Here is a 17,072-nt window from a genome sequence, read left to right on the forward strand (position 1 = left end):
GCCGCTCCCCCGGGAGTCACCGCGGCTTTCCCGGCCGGAGGGAGCCCTTCAGCCCGAGCTGGCAGCGCCATCCGTGCCCATCCCTGCTGAGCGCGCCCCTGGCAGTGCCCCAGGAGAGTGGCAAGGCTGGCATTGCCCAGCAGCCCGATCCCGGCAGGGCTGGAGCCCTCCTGGCACACCTGGCTCCCGTCCCGAGTTAAGGGGAGAGGGGCCGGGTGGTGACTCTTGTCCTGTGAGCTGCAAGGGCTTTCTCCACAGAGGAACATCCTCTCCAGTTTAGCTTCTTTTTAATTAAAACCCCCCAAACTGCACTGCTAAAGGCAGTGCTCTTTGGTGGCTTTTTCTTACTGGTTTTGAGAACTGGTGAGCAGAGCCCCTATCTGGATCCTCATGTCGCCCTCCCATTGCACCAGCTGTTGAGATGCACTATTGCTTGATTGCAGATTGTGTTCTAACGTTTATTTTGTTGTTGGTTTTTTGGGTTTTTTTGGTATAAAGTCGTTGCCTTTATTTGTAAAATCCTGTTATAAATATATATATATATTATATAAATATATTAAAAGTTAAAACGTTTCAGATGTCTATTATTTGTATAACTACTTGAGCATAAAGAAGTGAGAAATATGAATGTATTCTTGTTTCTGGGTTGTCTTTTTTTTTTTTTTGAAGAGAAGAATATTTCGTTTTTCTCTCGGGAGAGGTACAGTGTTTATATTTTGGAGCCGCCTTCAAGGTGGGATATTGTACATATTTTTATCTTGAGTAAATGTTAAGTAGCTGTTTAAAAATGCTTAATAAAATAATTCTTTTCCTGTGGAAGATAAGGGTTTGCCTCCTTTGCTTTGAAATGTTTGAGCAGGGTCATTCCGCATGGTCTGGTTCCGCAGGGGATGGCACGGCGGGGAGCAGGAATTTGGGGTGCAGGGGAGGGAGCAGGATCCTGGGGTGCAGGGAGGAGTGGGGATGTTGGGGTGCAGGAGGGAGCAGGGCTCTCCTTGCTCCCCCCACAGCTCCTCTGCTGGTTCCTGAAGGAGCTCAGGGTCCCGTTACCCGTGTCACCAGGGATATTTATTTATTTTAACTCCCTTGGCACCTCCAGGGATTTTTTTCCTTCCAGACTCGAGGGAGGTGCCGGGAGAGCCTGGCTGGCTTTCCTGCTCTCTCCTGATGTCACGTTGTGCTCCCTGTGTCTGGCATTTGACCCCCGGGCCCCAGGCTCTGTGGGGAGGAGGCAGCCCCTCACCCCGGAGCATGCAGGGAATCCAGAGGCTCTGCCCAGTTCCTGGAGGAAAATGGACTTGCTGCAAACTGGTTTTACTTCAGCACCCTGTGTCCGAGGTGCCCAAGCACTGCCAGGGATGGTGCCCACCAGCCCCTGGGGCTGAGGGGTGCCAGGGTCGGGTCGTGCCTTTGTGGAGTGATGCCTGCCACCCCCACATGCCCCAGGTGTCCCCGATTTGGGAATTCCAGCTGGCACTGTGGGTGGTGGAGCAGCTGCTGCCTCCGTTCCCCGCGGGCAGGGTCCTCATCCCAGCACAGCTCCCTCCCAGCAGCAATGCTGGTTTCTGGTCTCCAGATGAAATGACAACAGCCCCAAACCTGCCCCAAAGGCAAAGAGGGGTGAAACAAAGGGATGGGTGGGAGGACTCTGTTTCCCAGTGGTGCTGCCTGTGTGTGGATGGGCAGGGGCAGTTCTGAGAGGGAATTTGGGATTTTCACTGTGCAGATGAGTCACAAAATGTGGGGAGAAGTTTTAGTGTCCAACTGGGCCAGCACTGCTCAGGTCTGGGCTGAGCATCTCCAGGACCCCACATGGAGGGGCTGACGCTTCTGTTAGACTGTGGTTAGAACTAAAGAAACCTTAGCTTAAGTATTGCTGGGAAAAAGTGCTGCTTGGTTTAATGTGTTTGAAAAAAGTGCTGCTTGGTTTAATGTATTTGGGGTCTCCACATGTCCCAGTGTTCATGTTATGTTTGCTTTAATTAGGGCTAAATATTGATCTTACTGAGGCTGGCTGTGACAACCCCATTTGGGGACAGCATTTGGTGCTCAGAGCAGAGGTGTCTCCAGCCCCGGGACCCCTTGGATTTCTGGCTCCTTTCCATGACTCTCACTCCCCTTTGGTCCTCATATTCTGCCCCCATTGTCCTGTGGTGGGACGACTTGCAGGACTTCCAGATCCTCAGTCTCAGAGAAAAAAAAATGCAGAAAAAGTGGAAGAGAGAACATTTACTCAGGAAGCCAACGATTATTATGGGCTGGGAATTTTCCCTGCCCCCCTGGCCTGGTGCCAGCAGGACGGGTGAGTTCTGTGGGGCACAGTGGGGCAGGGGCTGCACCCGTGGGGGGACCCCAACAGCCCCTTCAGCCCTGTCAGAGCTGCATCCCTGGGCTCTCCACCCCAGCCCGGGAGGATGGAGGGATGGAGGGATGGATGGATGGATGGATGGATGGATGGATGGATGGATGGATGGATGGATGGATGGATGGATGGATGGATGGATGCAGGGGCGACCCCCGGCGCGGTGCCAGCCCGGGACAGCCCGTGCCGCCCGCCCCGCCGGGGTGTGCTGAGTTCCCGGGCTTGTTTTCATGGTCTCACCCAGCTCTGACCTGCCTCAAATGTTGACACAATGTCACGTTTCCGACTGCAGTCTTTCATGTGCAGCCGGAGGCTAAATACGGCTGCTGGTTCCTGGAAAAAGACGTGCCTGGCACCCTTTCAGCAGAAACCCGATCCCCAATGCAGGCTTGGCACAACAGCTGAATAACACAGCAATAACTCTTTCAGCAGCATTTCAACCCATAAATAGGGCTTCCCGAGCGACTCCTTGAAGTCAGACAAGGAGGATACAATGATTTTGGGCAAAAAATTAAAAATAAATAAAGTTAGTGTGCGTGAAGAGCGGCTGGGAGGGGGCAGCGGGGTCAGGCAGATCAGAGGGTGCCGTGGAGGTGCTGAGTGAGGTTTGCTGAGTGGGAGAGCAGGACTGCCTCAAAAGGAAAGAAATGCTCCTGAATTTTTTAATGTCTCGGTCCTGTTTCATACCAGCCCAGTGGAGGCACAGGGAGAGCCTTCCTGAGAGCCAGGGCCTTTCCTAACCCCGGTGAGGACACACAGACACATAATTTTAGCTTTTCACCACCTGTTTGGAAAGCTCCCGTAGCCGGGCGCTGTGGGACTGGATGGTTTTTACAGGCATGTACCCCGGGAGCTGCTTATTTGCATTATGCATGGACCAGGGCCTAAAATAATCTGCAGTGACGCACTTTTGTTTTTTGCTGAGATTCTCCCCCACCCCGTACCCCCCCAATCCTTTTCCAGGACTCCGTTTTTCTGAACGTGCCGTGACTTTTGGGGACCACGCGTGGCTGCCCAGCCCCGGGGCTGCCCGGCCTGATTCAGCACCGGGCTGAGCCGGGGGAGCTGCCCCGGCCCCGACACACCGAGGGACAGGAGAGGAGAACAGAAGAGAGGAGAGAAGTGCCCTTGCGCTCCGCCTCGGCTTTCATCTGCGGAGCGTGTAGCTGCAAGTGCGGCGTGTTTACAAATGCAGGCATTGCAAGATCCCTTGAACTGTGTCCTAGTACAAAAGAGGCTTTGAAACGAGAAACACGTTGTCATGGCATGTTCCAGGCCAGCAGCACCAGACTGAACCAGATAATTGCTGTTTCTGCTTCAGCGTGGAAAAAGCAGCAGGTCTTGAGCAAGTCCTTTTTTCCCCTTAGACGTTTGGTGCGATGCTCGGGATGGGAGGAGAGGGCCGGGAATGCCCGGGCGGCGGGGGCAGAGCGGGCTGGGCTCCCCGGGGCAGCCGGCAGGATGACTCTGCTGGGCTCAGCCCGTGTAACCGTAGCCCGGGGCTGCTGACACCGACCCCGGCTATGCGACACGGGCCGTCCGTGTTTTGTAACCCTGGCGCGCTGCCGGGGCCGGGAGATGCGGCTGCCGCTGCTCCCTCGTGTTCCAGACCTTTCGCGCTGCCCTTCTGCGAGCGCTTCACGGCACTCGAGAGCTCTCCCGGTGCCAGGAGAGCCGATAATTGCAGCGGGCACTGCTGGCCCTGGGCACGGCAGCTCTGCCTTGGGAGCGCTGGGCACGGCTCAGGGTGCCCGTGCCCTGTGCCCTCCCTCCCCGGTGTAAGAAATGGAGGGTAATATTTCTACCTATTTTGGAATTATTTATTTCTTAGACATGTGTCTTTGTCGCAGGTGTGTTTCTGCCCCAGGCACATCACCCCGTGGATGTTATATCATACAGTTATATCACAGCCAGGGCCTTTGGAAATGGCCAAACAGGAAAGCTCTGCATGGGAAGGGTTTTTCACCACATGTGCCCTGTTAAAACTGCAAACGGAGCAGGCTGGGTAATACCACACAGCTGACGGAAACAGGAATGCCTGGAAATAAAAGGCAGCTCCCCCAGCTCCTCCTGTGTCTGCTGCTGTCCTTGGGCTGCTGGGAGCTGCCTGGGCTCTGGTGTCTGCTGTCCTGGGCTGGGTGCCCTGGCATCCAGCTCCTTGCACCCACACAGGGGCAGGCCTGGCTGAGCAGGTGGGTGTTTGCTCTGCGGGGACCCTCAGCCCTGCCCATGTCCATGGGTGCCAGTGCTGATGGGACAGGGCTGGCTTCCCATTACAGCCGTGGCCTTGCCCCCAGTGCTGCACTTTCCTCCTCTCTGACCTCTGCTCTTTATTCCCGTACCCAGGAGGGGCTCCCATGTTGTTGTTTTCTGAGCACCAGCTCAGCCCGAGGATGATGCCCACGGTCTGTGGCTGCCAGAGCTGTCGCACCAGAGGAATAATTAGTTTCTCTCTGGAGCACAGCTTTATCCTCCCTTCAGCCCCTGGAGTGCAGCAGCTCTCCCTCCTCTCCGGTCGCCTCTGTGCCATGAGAGAGAGAAGAGGCCGAGCTCTCCCCTGCTTTGAAAGGACTGATGAATATGCAAACTCTCAGGGCTGAAATATTGCTTATCCACGTCACGGGGTGTGCACAGAGCTCTGCTTGTGCTGCTGCTGAGGATGTGGACACCACCAGAGTGCAGCTGAGCAGCTTAGGGAAGATTTAACTCTTATTTCTATTCTCGACACTGAATCATTAGTAAGGTTATGGCTGTGTTGGGGGCTTTTCCCAGTGCCCTCCTCCTGCTGTGGCAGGCCTGGGGACCTGCTGCTGGCTTTGGCTGCAGCTATTGATCAGGGCAAAGCTCCAGCCCCAATGGGAGCAGTCACTGATGATTATCTCGTGCTATTAGTGCACGTATTGTGAAATTGGTGTGATCTGAGATGAAATGTGACCTATGGGCATAGGCAACATGTTCTAATGTATTCAGAAAGGCCAGGGCTGACGAGCTGTTGCTGCTGGTACCACGCTGATTAAACCCCAGCTCACTCTGCTCCCATTGAAGTCAGTGGGAGGTCTGTCCCTGCCTTGGTGAGTGCTGGACTGCATCCGGGCTGCCCTGCATGGGATGCATTATTCCCCGGGATTAGAGAGGCACAGGGAGTGGGATTCCTCTCTCTCACCGATCTCTGTGCTCAGATGTTTGCCTTGGAGCTGGCTGGGACACGGAGCACCCGGGCTGGTTTTCATGTCAGCCCCGGGAGGAGATGAGTGCTGTTTGCTGCTGAAGGTCACCAGGGCTGGGGTGCTGCTCTGGGAAAGGCGAGGGGCTGGGCACCCCTGTGATCCAGGGCTCCTGGTGGCGTGGGGATAAAGGAGGCAGGGTTCTCATCGGCATTGCCTGCACCAGTGTTTGACCCTGCAGGGCTGGAGTCCTGTTCAGCAATGAGCAGCCCGGTCCCACAGAGGGGTCCTGGCTCTGCACGCTGCTCAGGACAGGGCTGGAGAGGGGTTTTCTCAGGTTCTCCATTTCACACGAACGTTTGACCTCAAAGAGGTGCCAGTTGTGCCGGGGCTGGGTTCCCCCGTGGCAGGGGAGGTGCGGGGGCAGCTCTCAGAGCCTGTCCCAGCCACAGCACACGGGCCCGGCTGAGCCCTGGGGTGGAGGATGACTCAGGGCCCCGTGCAGGGAGCGAGGGGGTGGCACTGACCCCCCCAGTGCTGCTGGGGAACTGAAGCAATCTGTTTATCATGGAAAAACGGCTCTTTGCAGCAATTCAAACGGAAACTTCCCAGAATGAGTGTTGCAGAGCTTTCCCCTTGAATCACCGGGCCTCCCAAGGGCCGCTTTCTAAGACGATGCCCTCGGGAGAGCTGTCACCGTCCCTGCTCCCTGCCGGGCCTGCCTGGAGCTCCCTCAATCAGCACAGCCGCTCCCAATCCTCCCTCGGGCCCCTTCCCACGGGAGCAGCGCCCTTCCCCAGGCGGGACAGCCCCGGGACCCCCAGCCCGAGGTGTGCCCCGGGACCCCCAGCCGCAGGTGTGCCCGCAGCTGCTCTGGGGGCTCTGCGGTGGTGCCGCCCCCAGCCCGGTGCAGGCTGCAGGGCAGCACCCGCTGCCATCCCGCCGGGCCATTTGCCCGTTTTCCCTGCCCTCTGGCTGCCCATCACCTTTTCCGTGGCTGAAATGAGTGTCCAAAGGTCACGGGGAATTCGGGCGCTGCCGGGTGAATAAGGAGGGAGTGAGTGAGTGAGTGAGTGAGTGAGTGAGTGATGCCTGACTCGCTCCGCTCCCCTCCCGAGGCTGCCTGGCCCCGCTGTGCCCGGCCATGCCAGCCCAGTGCCCGTGCGGTGCCCCCGTGCTGTGCCCGCAGCTCGGGCTGCCCAGGGGTGCTCCGGGCAGCGGGCACGGCACAGCCACAGCTGTGAGTGAGCCCTGAGCTGGCAGATCCGGCCGAGATAGCCCCGGGATGTGTCACAAGGGCTGGGAGGGCACCGGGGCAGGGAGGGACGGCAGCTCGGGCACCCTGGTGATCCCAGTGCCACCCGCGGGGCGAAGCTGCTGATTTTTATACATTTATTCCTGTCGGCCCCGCGGTGCTTGTCCCCATAGTAACAGAGCAGGCTGGCGCTGCAGCGCTCGGTGACATCCCTGTCCCCAGGGGGAAGCCAAGGACCTGCGTGCTCCGTGTCCCCAACTCCTCGGCGATGTGCAGGGGCTGGGGACAGCTTTGCTGAGCCTGTCACGCTTTCACTGCATCCCTGTGGCCCTGGGAAAGCGGAGAATTGTCGGCTGGCTGGGCCGGGACGTGGCAGCACCGTGCTGGGCTAGGGGCTGGCTTGGTGGCAGGTCCCTGTCCCTGTCCCTGGTTTGGTGGCAGGTCCCTGTCCCCGGGGCAGGTTTGGTGGCAGGTCCCTGTCCCCGGGGCAGGTTTGGTGGCAGGTCCCTGTCCCCGGGGCAGGTTTGGTGGCAGGTCCCTGTCCCTGGTTTGGTGGCAGGTCCCTGTCCCTGGTTTGATGACAGGTCCCTGTCCCCGGTTTGGTGGCAGGTCCCTGTCCCTGGTTTGGTGGCAGGTCCCTGTCCCCGGTTTGGTGGCAGGTCCCTGTCCCCGGGGCAGGTTTGGTGGCAGGTCCCTGTCCCCAGGGCAGGTTTGGTGGCAGGTCCCTGTCCCTGGTTTGGTGGCAGGTCTCTGTCCCCGGGGCAGGTTTGGTGGCAGGTCCCTGTCCCTGGTTTGGTGGCAGGTCCCTGTCCCTGGTTTGGTGGCAGGTCCGTGTCCCCGGGGCAGGTTTGGTGGCAGGTCCCTGTCCCTGGTTTGATGACAGGTCCCTGTCCCCGGCTTGGTGGCAGGTCCCTGTCCCTGGTTTGGTGGCAGGTCCCTGTCCCCGGGGCAGGTTTGGTGGCAGGTCCCTGTCCCTGGTTTGGTGGCAGGTCCCTGTCCCTGGTTTGATGACAGGTCCCTGTCCCCGGGGCAGGTTTGGTGGCAGGTCCCTGTCCCCAGTGCCGGCAGCAGTGCCCAGGATGTGCTGCACGTGTGACAAGCAGGGCCCGGCTGGGGCAGGAACCACAGAGGGGTTTCCGGGCTCCAGCGAGCACCTGAGGTCAGGAGGCATCTGCAGCTGTTCGAACCCACAGCGAGGCAAAGGTGTTTTGAAGGAGACCGGCAAGACAGAGATCTCTGCTCAGATCCTGGAGGATGAGTCAAAGGATTCCTGAAACAATTAGAGCTGCGAGGTGCAGCAGCAACAGCACATCCACCGTCAGCAGCCCTGCCAGGCGCCCTCGGCCAGCTGTTCGTGCTTTCCCTTTAATAAGGCACATTAGGCAATTTCCCATTTAAAAATGTTTATGGGAATATATAAATATTCGCTTATACAGAGCCCGCCTGGCCCTTGGTGCGCGGAGCCGTGGCGAGAGTGACTTGAATTGTTATGAACCCATCCAGACAGCCTGGGATGGAGCCGTCAGCACGGGCACAGGGATGTCTCAGAGCCCCCTGGGCACTGAGTCCTGCAGGTGCCAGCGTGGGACACCCTGCTCCGTGGGACACGGTGTCCCCGTGGGCAGGACAGGCCGCCCCAGGCTGTGCCACATCCCCTGTGCCAGCCCCAGGCAGCCTGGGCAGGGTTTTCCCTCTGTGATTTCCCGATGGCCACAGGAAGAGCTTGCGCAGACCTGATCTGGATTTAATCAAAGGAATTTTTTTTTTCATTTGCTGCCTTATGTGCTGACCACCAAACCACATCCTTCGAGCCTGAGCCCAGCACAGTGAAACAAAAACTAGGCCAGGGCTTTTTGCTATGTTTTTTTTTCTTTTTTTTTTTTTTCCCTTAGTGCATCAGTTGGGTGCAAAGCTGGCACACACCTCTCCTGCAGCCCCTCTGCTCCCACACAGCCCCTTCCCAGGGCAGCCTGGCATTTCCACCCCCTGAGCCAGCACTTGCAGCTCCACGTGAAAACCTGGGAACTATCCAGATTATGTGCACTGAGCACAGTGCAGTGGGAAGGGAATACAGAGGAATAATGAGCAATGACGTGCTGGCAGACCACGTCGGGACCTAATAAGGCACAAGGTGGGGACTGTCCTTGGCTCTCGCTTGCTTGGGGCAGCCTGGCTGTGGGGTCAGAGCGAGCCAGAGGGGCCCCTGGTGTTTATATGGTTTTGTGTGGTGGGAGCCGTGGCTGTGCTGTGACTGTCCCTGGCAGCATCCCACAGCATCCAGGGGCGAGGTGCCTGCGCAGGGAAGTTCTCACGTTCACAGAACAGAGAGCAGCTTTATTGTTGTATTTTGCAAACCAAAACCAGCCGGGAGTTTCTGAAGCGTCTGCCATCCCCGCAGAGAGCTGTTTAGTCATGCCTGGTGTGTGTGCATGTGAGACAGCGAGGGGAGGGAGGCTCGAGGACTTTGCAAAGATTAAAGATTTATGCTGACCCTTGAATCTGATCCAAGGCTACTAATCTGCCCTGATCCTATCATCTGCTCAGGGTGGATCTATTTCACTTTCCTTTATGGTACTCCTGACTCATTCCACTCCCACTCCAGGCCAGTCCAGTGGGAATGGGAAGCGCTACCACATATTTGTTTGGGTTTGCATTTAAAGCTCTGGACCTGTAGTGGGTGCAGCTCATAAAGGAAACCAGTGTGGATAAGATATGGGTGAGCTGAATGCTTGGAAACCACTCCCAAACGCGAGCTGAAGTGGTTTGAAATCAAGGTGGAGTGATGTACTGAAGGCACAATACTTGGCAGCTACGCCCAGCGTGTGAGAAAGGCATTTAAATGCAAGGTGGTGAGGTAGGCAGGGCACCCCGTGTGCTTCCCACAGGACAGCCCGTGCCTCGCAGGGTGTGCAGTGCCAGGGCGCTGGTACCACCCCTGCCTGCCCCCTGCCCTCTCTGCACCCCTGTGTGCCCCCCATGGCCTGCAGGAAGCTGTGCCAGGGTTCTGCTCTGCCCTGGCACTGCTCCACCTGGAAAGGGCTGCTCGTGCTCCATCACCCTGCACTGAAATGGCTGCTGGGGCTTCGGTGTAAGGAGCAAGGTGTGGAGGAGAATACAGACCCGATTGTTTGGAGGGCAGAATATAATAAAAAATAGCGTGGCAGAAAGAGAAATGGGAGCTTTCCACCCCTCAGCTCTGCTCTGCTGCAGCCACACGTGTCTGGAGGGAGGCTGGGGATGCCACAGCAGCCTGGCCTGCGTGCTGGCCGGGCTGGGTGGGTGTCAGCACCGGGCAGCCCTGGCAGACGGGCAAACGGCATCAGTCACAGGGCCTGGCCGCGGCTGGACCGCCGGGAGATGGAGTGTGCTGTATCCTATTTCAGATCCCCTGGGACATCCTGTTCTCCTGATAACTGATGATATGTAAATATAGCAAATGCAAAGCCAGGCACTTTGCTAGGGTGCCCGGCCCAGGCTGCTTATAGAGCAGGGCTGAGCCCAGCGGCGCTCGGGAACGCCCATTGCAACTGCCACACGGGCAGCGCGCTTTATTTTTAGTTTAACACCAAGTTCCTGTTTGTAAGGCCAGAGGGGTTACAGGAAGAAAAATTATGAAGTGGGATCATTTACTGCTATTTTCTTTTCACGTGTCCTTCCTTCCTTCCTCCCTCCTGAGAAATGGGATGTAGCACATCGCTATTCCAGGCTGCGATGCTCGCCGGTTCCTGCTCCCTCTGAAGAGGCCCATTAAGCCTGGTGTGACAAAAGGCTCCATCGTCCCAGTCCCCGGTTAGCCCTGGTTTGTGCTGCTGCAGTGAGCTCTTATCTCACGGTGCTGACTCGCAGCCCCGTTCTCTCTGGGCAGAGCTTGGGCAGGGTGACAGCCGGGGCATGGGGATCCCTCCCGGCCCATCAATCCCTTCCTCCCCCGCCGCTGAGCAGCCCCAGCAGCCACGGGACCGAGGGAAACAATGGGAAGCATTCGGTGGGGTCAGCCAAAGGAGCCTCTTTAATGAGCAGAGCGCTAATTAGTCGGTGCGCAGCCCCTGCCCCACGGCCGTCCCTGCAGGCAGGGTCACGGTGCCAGGGCAGCCGCAGGGATGAGCCTGGCAGGTGCCCACGTGTTTTTCTCCTTCCCTGCCCTGTTAGGGAAAGGTAATCCCGAGCTGACAGGAGGGAGACTGCGAGCTGCTGACGGGAATTCCCAGCTGAGAGCTTTTGAGAGCGGGGCGAGCTTTGGCGTATGGATTAGGTTGCTTATATACACTGCAGTGTGAAGGAAAGGGGCGGTTTTGCTAATTCCCTTGCACTTTGGTTTAATAAAGCAGGATTTGTCTGCTGGGAAAGCGTAACAGTGGGATTTGAGCTGTGTGAGTCTCATGACTGGTGGGAAGCAGGGAAGCATCCATTGCATTCTGTCTCTCCTGTGTTCTGGTGTTTTTAGACATGATTGGAGTGCCCACAGCTTGGGATGAGCTTTATTTGGGATGAGGTTTATTTAAAAAATCCATATGCAGATGCTTGCACTGAATTCTGTTTTCCAGAACTATGGTGCCCTTGTGAGAACCAGGATTGCTCAGTTTGTCAGTGCCTTGCGACAGAGACTCACCTAAAGTGAGAAAGAGTAAAAAGGGGGTGGCCAGGACACAGGGGGAGAAGGTGCAAGTTAGTGTCTGGTACAGCCTCTGTAAGCAAACGAGATCCTTCTGCTTCTGGTTTTACTGGGAAAGGCCCCAATGGAAATTTAAAATCTGGATCTGCATCAAATCCTCAAAGCTCAGGCAGTTTGGAGCGAGGACTTTGGTCCATTCCATCACTCATCGGAGCTGTCTGCAAAATTCACATCCCAATACTTTTTTCCAATCATAAATTCTGCCAAAGATGCGTGCTTGGATGTGAGACATTTTTCTTCTTTTTCATCCCTTTTGCTAATTTAATTCCCAGATCTAAATCAAGTTTTCCGTGTCAGACTCCCAGGAGCTGGGATGCCCTGTGGGCAGCTGGGGAGCTTTGCAGTGCCCTGTGTGGTGTGGGGGGCTGGACAGGTACACCTGCCTGCAGGTGACCAAGGGAAGGGAAGGGAGGCCTCAGGGTCAGGCTGCTTCATTGCCAGAGTTTTGGGATGTGCTAGGGAGCAAATCATTACAGTGCTCCTGCCCTTCTGCCCCTTGTTATCAAGAGGATAAAACCCAAGCCATTTTGGGATATGCACAAATATGCTCCTGATGAGGGCCCTGAGCAAGCAGGCAGATTTTCTGAGCAGCCTTGAAGCAGCAAGGCACAGCAGCCACATGCTGGGCTCTCCCTTATTCTTATTCTTTTCTGTTTTCTTGGATGTACAATAAGAGCTAATCAAAGTGATGCTCTCCAGCAGGCTTTTGTGTATGGCATTACAGCAAAATCCTAAATTCCCCTTCCTGCTCATGCATACAAAGCAGGAAGAGCTAGGATGGCTGCAGTCTATTTTCAGATGATTTAGCCAAGGAGAAAATAACTGGATGGCCGGGAGAGGAGCATTTGATAGGAAATAACCTTGAAGGCCAGCTTTGGCATGATGGTGTGGGGTGCCTAGTTCCTTGTGATGGCCCCACTCCGTGAAATGCCAGCAGGGGACTTGCAGAGGGGATGACAAAGGGCAATACAGACAAGCAGAGTACCCAAAATCCAGTGCAAGAGGGACTGCAGAGTGGGCTGGGTACCTTCTGCTCCTGATTTCAGCACTGACATACACGAAGGTCCCCTGCTCACTTCAGGATTGTCACCAGGTGCTGAGGCAGCAGTTGTGTGTTTGGCTGGAGTAAATGAGTTCAGCTCAGCTGGCTGGGATCCTGGGAGCCCCTTTGTACCTGTGGATTGTTCCTTCTTCCCTCACTAAAGGCACCAGCTGGGATTTGCCCCTCACAGAATCTGACGCAGGTTGGATGCTCCTTCAGCACAAGGTGAGAGTTGGTGACACCTGTGACACCTCTGGGGACAGCTCCCCTGAGATGTCAGGGGAGGGTTCACACGGGATTGGCTTTGCTGTTCTGCTGTCCATCTCTCGGGAACGGCTGATGACATCCCTCACCTTGGATTTATCCCGAAAAATAGAGAGGAAGATTTGCTGCGGTGCCCATGTGCCAGGGCAGGGCCGGGTGAGGGTGCTGGCACTGCCAGCCAGGGGCTGTGCTGGGCAGGGAGCCCAGCCAGGGCAGGCAGAGGGTGAGGATGAAGGTGAGGACGCAGCCAAACCCTTCGGGGAAGGAGGACGGCTTTGCTGAGGCTGCATCCCCCTCTGCTGGAAAATCCAAGCAAAGGCAGCAGAGCCGCTGGCCAAGGAGAAAACCCGAGAGGAAAAGGGGAAATTAGAGTGCAAGGAGCACGAGTGGGACCCGCTGGGACATCGCAGCATCCCTGGGCTCTGCCGGGGTTCATCCCGTGCCCGCCGCAGTGGGACAGGCTGTTCAGAACCGGGACACATCCCCTTTGTGCCAGGCACAACCCCGCTTCCCAGGGTGGGAAGGGGTAAGTGAGGCAGGGGCAGCACCCAGGGCCGTGGGTGGCTCAGGCTGGTCCTGGTGGTGTGGCAGAGCCTCAAACACAGAATGCTGGCTGGAATAAACAGAATTGCACAGGCGGGCTCAGTGCTGTGCTGCTGGGTTCGGGGCTGCTCCAGAGCCCAGGTGTGCCCAGGGGTGCCCAGGTGTGCCCAGGGGTGCCCAGGTGTGCCCAGGGGCCACGGCTGATGGGCATGAGCTGCACAACACCTGGAGGGACTGAAATACACAGGGCAGCCCGGACTGTGGGCACTGGGGTTCGTGGGGAAAGGGGCTGCAGCACTGTTTGGATAATGCCTGGCAGCTGGGAGGGAGCTCTGCCCCAAAGCAGGGGCTGCAGAAATGCCTCCCCTGGCCTGGCACGTGTGCATGATGCCTGGTGGGCAGCCCCGGGCTCAGTCTCACCAAGGAGTCCCTGCTGTGGCATTCCCGAGGCGCTGCTCCCCTGAATCTGCTCATACAGGTGTGTGTGCAGAGCTGGAGCCCAGCGCTCTGTGCCCGCCTTTCAGAGCCTCGCTTGGAGGCTGTTTGTGCTCAGGCTGGAAGAATGGGTTTGTTTCCTTGCAGGTTTAAAATTTAAATCACAGAAAGGGTGAGATGTGGTGACTGGGCTGGCCAAGGCCCTGAGTGTGCACTAAATCTGCAAGCGTGGGCCTGGTTTTTGTGCAGGGGGCTCTGCAAGTGCCAAGGTCACTGCTAATAAATCTGACTGGAGGACCAGGAGAATTTTATTTAACTTACTGCTAACAGCAGCCTCCTTTTTAACTATATTTTTTTTTTTTTTTTCCCCTGCTCCCTTCTGCTGATTCATGCTCCTGCTCCTTCAGCACTGGGAGATGCCAGCATTCCTAAAGGTCATCACTTGCACGCAGCAGCTCCTGCTGGGGAGTGTTTGCCAGCACCTACGAAACCGAGATGCTGGAGCGAGAGCCATCATTTATATTGTCCCTGGCAGTGACAGACACTTGCACAGCCTGCCAGCCCCCGAGCTGCCACGTTTCCAGCCTTGCTGCAAGGTGAGGGAGGCGTGTGGACAGCGAACTGACACCAGGTCACCTTGGGATGAGGATTCTCACCTGCAGGCACTCCTGGAGACACCTTGGTGTCTGATCGTGCACCCCTGACCTACAGCCCGACCCCGCCGCAGGGCAGCGATCCCGTGGCTCTGGAAATGGGATCCTGCTGCTGGCGTCAGGGCTCACGCAGCAGTCACGCTGCTGCCCTGGCTGCTGGGGGAGCAGGGCTGGGCTCCCCCCTGCCTCCTCCCTCCCCACCTGGGGCTTTCCTGGGCTGCAGAAACAGGCAGCATTTTGTGGCATGCTGGCAGCGTGCAGACATCTCTGAGGGAAGAAGTTATGGTTTAATTTTCACCGTGTGTCTCGCTCTTCATGGCAAAGGAATACTTCTGGTTTGACTCAAGCAGTAACAGCACGACTGACACATTTATTTTTTCAGGGCAGAAGTGAGGAAGACACAGAGAAGTCCTTCCTTTGCCTCCTCGGGTTATTTAATGACTGTTTATGCTGTGGCAGTACTAAAATGCTGTATAGAATGACAGGAGGAGCCTTACAGGCTGTGCAGGTTTAGGAACCAGCTATTTAATGTCCGTCTCTCTAGAGGTGACCACTAACCTTACCCTTTCCTTTAAGAGGCTGTAACATAAGAAGACACATATCTTGTATCTGCTATCATCTGCCTCCGTTTCTTTTGATATTATTTTGAGTGAGCCTTGAAAGAGCAGAGCTGGAAAGAGCCCCCAGCTGCCTGCTGGCACTGCAGAGCGAGGCTCCTGTTTGTCCTCACAGCCCTCAGATTCCCCAGATCTGAGAGCTTCTCCCTCCCTCCCTCCACAAGGGAGGATCCTCACCTGGGAGGCACCCACAGTCTCTAAGACATTTTATAATATTTTCTATATTATTACATTTTGCATTATATATATATAATAACATATAATATAATATATATAATTTATATTATTATTATCAATATAAATTAAGACATTATAATGTAATATAATATATTAAATAATTCTAATTCTTAATCTATATTGTTAATATTATAATTTTATATAACTACACTTTATAATATCTTCAATATTATTACATTTTACATAATTTATATTATGAAATTAAAATATTATATATTTTATAATAATTTATATAATAGAAATAATTTCTATAATATAGATGTCTATAAATATTGATTTTATTAATCTATAAATTATTATATTAATGACATCATTATTGATGTATAAATTATTATAATAATAGGTAACATTTAAATAATATATAATTAATATAATTTATATTATATAAATGATATAAGAGTATATAAATATAAATATAAATATAAATATAAATATAAATATAAATATAAATATAAATATAAATATAAATATAAATATAAATATAAATATATTATGAATTTGAAATTTACATCATTTTCTATTATAACATTTTATAACCCAGCTGAATCCTGGAAGAAAATCAGTGCCCAAAGGAGCAGAGGGCACTCCCAGGGTGCGTGTGTTTGCCTCCTCAGAGCACGGAGTGTGAAGGAGCAGGGGAGCAGGAGCTCAGAGCAATATTGTCACTGTGTTTTGGCTGCAGCTCCTTGCTGGGCAGCAGGGGAGGTGCCACGCAGCAGGCTCTGTAACTCATCAAATCAATTAGCTCCTTTGTCTGCCGGAGGAGGCGTCAGCCAGACACAAATTAAAGGAAGGGCCTGTAAGATATTCTGCTCTGAGAGGAGCTGTCCTATTTTCTCATACTAATGACAGGCTCCGAAATCTGTGCACAACTTAGCTCGTTATTAGAACTAATTGGTGCCGGGCATTCCATCCTCTCTGATAGGGCTAACCATGGGGATGAAATTTTCTGAGTTAATGAAGCAGAGAATGGATTAAGAACTTTCAAAGTCCAGTTCATATCTCAGCTTAATTGGAAGGAGTATATTAGTTGGCTTTTTTTATGGCTACAAAGGAAAGCCGTGTTTTGGGGTGGAAAAGCACAGGCACAAATGCCTTCCCTGCCGCTGGGAGCAGGGAATTCCTCATTTCAGTGTGGCAGGGCTCTGGCATTTGAAGGCAGTGCCTTCCCCAGCCCTGTGAGCCTGAGGAGGGATGGAAATGGGATTTATTCTCTGCATGCAGCACTCGCTGCTCCTCCTGTGCAAGGCCCTGTGAGCAGAGACCAATTAGTCCCATCCTGCAGCTTCCTTGTGATTTTTTTTCTGCTCCCTCTCTATTTGTTCCTGCCTGGCCTCACAGTGCACAAACCACTGTGTAACTCCCCACAGAGCTGAGGCCACAACATTTGTGAATTTGGGCTTACTTTGACTGGGAATTGAAATAACCCCAGTTACAGTGACAAGAACCCTGGTAAATCATCCAAAAAGTCCATGCAATGCGTGCTGCTCCTTCAACTCCACTTGGATTTGCTTCCTGCTGGAAACTAAAGTGACCTCAGTAAGTTGTGATAAATGCACCTCGTGGAGTGGTTTGGTCAGTGTTACCTATTTAGATACCACTTACCTACTCATAGTTTATTTGGCTCAAGCAGAAAGTCAGTTTACCAAAGTCCATGCAAAAGGCAAGAACTTTTGGAGAACATCTGGTTATGTGAGATAACTGGGGATAATGAGGTGAAGTGGGCTGTCCTTTTGGTTTTGGAAGTTCTGTGAGCACACAAAAGGTTTTGTATTTCACTAGATTAAAACATACTTGGGCTAACTGGGAATATTGCAGTTGAAGTTTT

Source organism: Melospiza melodia, chromosome 10 (genome assembly GCF_035770615.1).
Source record: "Melospiza melodia melodia isolate bMelMel2 chromosome 10, bMelMel2.pri, whole genome shotgun sequence".
In the NCBI taxonomy this organism is placed as follows: domain Eukaryota; kingdom Metazoa; phylum Chordata; class Aves; order Passeriformes; family Passerellidae; genus Melospiza; species Melospiza melodia.